Source organism: Dendrobates tinctorius, unplaced genomic scaffold (genome assembly GCF_039654945.1).
Source record: "Dendrobates tinctorius isolate UK_male_01 unplaced genomic scaffold, ASM3965494v1 ptg000854l, whole genome shotgun sequence".
NCBI lineage: Eukaryota > Metazoa > Chordata > Amphibia > Anura > Dendrobatidae > Dendrobates > Dendrobates tinctorius.
Genome location: NW_027362490.1, coordinates 1 through 5000, shown reverse-complemented (window position 1 = coordinate 5000; position 5000 = coordinate 1).

The window sequence follows — 5000 nt, the reverse complement described above, 5'->3', positions numbered from 1 at the left end:
AACCATCCAGCCTGCTCTGAGGGGACATAGTCAGAGGGGGCGTCCGCCTTCAAGAGCCCTCCTTCCCACGAGGACTCCAGATTTGCCCCCCTGACAGCCATCACCTCCAGAGAACCAGGGACCGCCGAGGGAGGGTCTGGTCAAAGCTCACGTACCCCAGGAGAGCTTCTCCGGCTTGGGCACAGACCGCCAGACAAAGCCGCGGACCATGAACCATCCAGCCGGCTCTGAGGGGACATGGTCAGAAGGGGCGTCCGCCTTCTAGAGCCCAAACTCGGCCACGGACTCCAGATTTGCCCCCCTGAATGCCATCACCCTTCAGAAGACCAGGGACCACCGAGGGAGGGTCTGGTCAGGCTCAGGTACCCCAGGATCGCCTCTCTCACTTGGGACGCACGACCAGCAAAAGTCCCTCCTGGAGCCGTGGAAGTTCAGTCTCGGCCGTATTTTGCAACTTCCACGACAAGAGGGACCACCTTCTAAGTCGCCTACCCGAGCCAGAGAACCATAGGAACAACCGCCATACATCGGGGTAGAGAGAGCCCACTCTCTCCTATATTCTCCCGCAGGTGCGCATTACTATGTATTTGCATTGCGGGACAATGTACTTCAATGAGCGGGACAAAGTCGGAAATGTATCCGACCTCCTGGAACTGTGCGGCTGCTACAGCAGTCAGAAATTCCCCATTCCGGTTCTTTTTCACTTGGATTTTTTTTTTTGCAATTTTTTGCCTAAAACGTATTCCTCCAACATGTACTAGCTCATGACACTTGAAATTTTTGAGCCAATTGATAATAACAGCTTTTTAGAGCTCAAAAACAAAAAAAATTTGAGCGAACAAAAAATGTTCGAAAATGACCTCAGCTCCTGGAACTGTTTTCGGTACACCTCCAGAGAGGCTCCCCTGCCTGGAAGTCTGTCACTGCTCAGCTCGAAATTTTTCTAAGTCCCAAAATTCGGTTTTTCATCCAAAATTCAACTTTCTGCCCAGGATCCACAAACTTTAAACCCAGTTGGGGGACCCTCCCTGGGGGCCCTACAACATACTGAAGCCCCCCTGTGGTGGAAGTAGGGGAATTTACTTATTTTTACACAAAATCACAAAATTCCATTTTTTGTTCGCAAAACACTTTTTTGTCCTCAAGAAACTTTTTTGTCCTCAAAACACTTTTTTGTCCTCGAGAAACTTTTTTGTCCTCAAGAAACTTTTTTGTCCTCAAAACACTTTTTTGTCCTCAAAACTCAATTTCTTCCATAATTCGACTTTCCCCCAAAAAACCACACATTCTACCCTCATGGGAGGCACTCTCCCTCGGGTCCCCACATCATATTGACGCCCCAGAGCGGTGGGAGAAGGGGAAATCTGATTTTTGCACAAAAATCCAAAAATCGCTCTAAGTCCAAAAATCCTGAAAATTTTTCTAAGTCCCAACGGTACTTTCTGAAAAGTGTACCCAGGCCCCTGGAAGCCTCCTAGGTACACCTCCTGAGACTCCCCCCTTCCTGGAAGTCTGACACATCTCGAAATTTTTCTAAGTCCCAAAAACTGGTTTTTGCTCCATAATTCGACTTTCCCCCCAAAAGCCACACATTCTACCCTCATGGGAGGCACTCTCCCTCGGGTCCCCACATCATATTGACGCCCCAGAGCGGTGGGAGAAGGGGAAATTCGATTTTTGATCAAAAATCCAAAAATCGCTCTAAGTCCAAAAATCCTGAAAATTTTTCTAAGTCCCAACGGTACTTTCTGAAAAGTGTACCCAGGCCCCTGGAAGCCTCCTAGGTACACCTCCCGAGGCGCCCCCTTCCTGGAAGTCTGTCACATCTCGAAATTTTTCTAAGTCCCAAAAAATGGTTTTTGCTCCATAATTCGACTTTCCCCCCAAAAGTCACACATTCTACCCTCATGGGAGGCACTCTCCCTCGGGTCCCCACTTCATATTGACGCCCCAGAGCGGTGGGAGAAGGGAAAATTCGATTTTTGCACAAAAATCCAAAAATCGCTCTAAGTCCAAAAATCTTGAAAATTTTTCTAAGTCCCAACGGTACTTTCTGAAAAGTGTACCCAGGCCCCTGGAAGCCTCCTAGGTACACCTCCCGAGGCGCCCCCTTCCTGGAAGTCTGACACATCTCGGAATTTTTTCTAAGTCCCCAAAAATGGTTTTTGCTCCATAATTCGACTTTCCCCCCAAAAGTCACACATTCTACCCTCATGGGAGGCACTCTCCCTCGGGTCCCCACTTCATATTGACGCCCCAGAGCGGTGGGAGAAGGGAAAATTCGATTTTTGCACAAAAATCCAAAAATCGCTCTAAGTCCAAAAATCTTGAAAATTTTTCTAAGTCCCAACGGTACTTTCTGAAAAGTGTACCCAGGCCCCTGGAAGCCTCCTAGGTACACCTCCCGAGGCGCCCCCTTCCTGGAAGTCTGACACATCTCGGAATTTTTTCTAAGTCCCCAAAAATGGTTTTTGCTCCATAATTCGACTTTCCCCCCAAAAGTCACACATTCTACCCTCATGGGAGGCACTCTCCCTCGGGTCCCCACTTCATATTGACGCCCCAGAGCGGTGGGAGAAGGGAAAATTCGATATTTGCACAAAAATCCAAAAATCGCTCTAAGTCCAAAAATCTTGAAAATTTTTCTAAGTCCCAACGGTACTTTCTGAAAAGTGTACCCAGGCCCCTGGAAGCCTCCTAGGTACACCTCCCGAGGCGCCCCCTTCCTGGAAGTCTGACACATCTCGGAATTTTTTCTAAGTCCCCAAAAATGGTTTTTGCTCCATAATTCGACTTTCCCCCCAAAAGTCACACATTCTACCCTCATGGGAGGCACTCTCCCTCGGGTCCCCACTTCATATTGACGCCCCAGAGCGGTGGGAGAAGGGAAAATTCGATTTTTGCACAAAAATCCAAAAATCGCTCTAAGTCCAAAAATCTTGAAAATTTTTCTAAGTCCCAACGGTACTTTCTGAAAAGTGTACCCAGGCCCCTGGAAGCCTCCTAGGTACACCTCCCGAGGCGCCCCCTTCCTGGAAGTCTGACACATCTCGGAATTTTTTCTAAGTCCCCAAAAATGGTTTTTGCTCCATAATTCGACTTTCCCCCCAAAAGTCACACATTCTACCCTCATGGGAGGCACTCTCCCTCGGGTCCCCACTTCATATTGACGCCCCAGAGCGGTGGGAGAAGGGAAAATTCGATTTTTGCACAAAAATCCAAAAATCGCTCTAAGTCCAAAAATCTTGAAAATTTTTCTAAGTCCCAACGGTACTTTCTGAAAAGTGTACCCAGGCCCCTGGAAGCCTCCTAGGTACACCTCCCGAGGCGCCCCCTTCCTGGAAGTCTGTCACATCTCGAAATTTTTCTAAGTCCCAAAAAATGGTTTTTGCTCCATAATTCGACTTTCCCCCCAAAAGTCACACATTCTACCCTCATGGGAGGCACTCTCCCTCGGGTCCCCTCAACATATTGACGCCCCAGAGCGGTGGGAGAAGGGGAAATCTGATTTTTGCACAAAAATCCAAAAATCGCTCTAAGTCCAAAAATCCTGAAAATTTTTCTAAGTCCCAACGGTACTTTCTGAAAAGTGTACCCAGGCCCCTGGAAGCCTCCTAGGTACACCTCCTGAGACTCCTCCCTTCCTGGAAGTCTGACACATCTCGAAATTTTTCTAAGTCCCAAAAAATGGTTTTTGCTCCATAATTCGACTTTCCCCCCAAAAGCCACACATTCTACCCTCATGGGAGGCACTCTCCCTCGGGTCCCCTCAACATATTGACGCCCCAGAGCGGTGGGAGAAGGGAAAATTCGATTTTTGCACAAAAATCCAAAAATCGCTCTAAGTCCAAAAATCTTGAAAATTTTTCTAAGTCCCAACGGTACTTTCTGAAAAGTGTACCCAGGCCCCTGGAAGCCTCCTAGGTACACCTCCTGAGACTCCCCCCTTCCTGGAAGTCTGTCACATCTCGAAATTTTTCTAAGTCCCAAAATTCGGTTTTTCACCCAAAATTCAACCTTCCGCCCAGGATCCAGAAATTTTACCCCCAGTTTGGGGCCTCTTTTGGGACACGCTCAGACATATTTCACTCTCTGACTTCCATCCACCGCTTACTGGGCGAATATTAAGCCCGCCAACCGACCGCTACAGGGCATGTATTAAGCCCGCCAACCGACCGCTACAGGGCGTGTATTAAGCCCGCCAACCGACCGCTACAGGGCGAGTATTAAGCCCGCCAACCGACCGCTACAGGGCGAGTATTAAGCCCGCCAACCGACCGCTACAGGGCGAGTATTAAGCCCGCCAACCGACCGCTACAGGGCGAGTATTAAGCCCGCCAACCGACCGCTACAGGGCGAGTATTAAGCCCGCCAACCGACCGCTACAGGGCGAGTATTAAGCCCGCCAACCGACCGCTACAGGGCGAGTATTAAGCCGCCAACCGACCATTACGTCCCCTTCCGAATCTACTCAGGGTGGGCCTGAGCTGGGGGGTCGGGAGTTCGCAGCCCGGCCGCGGCCAAAGTGCCCCACCTCGGTCATAGTTGTCCCGCCCAAAGGAATAGGTGTTTTGTTCCGGCCGGTGACGATTCGGGCCAGGGCCGGCAGCCGGCAGCTGTTCGGACGAAGGGTTGATCAGGCCCCCTGGGCGTCCAGCCGTCGGTCCCGAACCCCGGATGGAGTTCCCGTCTTCCCCCCTGCGCCGGCGAGGGGAGGATGCGCGCGGGAGGCGAACCCCATATTTTGGGATGGATGGACAAAAGCTTGTCTCGAGGGATGACTTTCAATAGATCGCAGCGAGGGGAGCTGCTCTGCTACGTACGAAACCCCGAGACAGAAGCAGGTCGTCTACGAATGATTTAGCACCGGGTTCCCAGCGAAACTTGCGGTGCGCTCCGGGAGAGAGGCGGCGGGGCTTCCGGCCGCACTCCGGTCCACGGGGCGTGCGGCGTTACTCGCCGGGGGCTCGGGGACCCCCGGCTATCCCTGGCCGGGATGG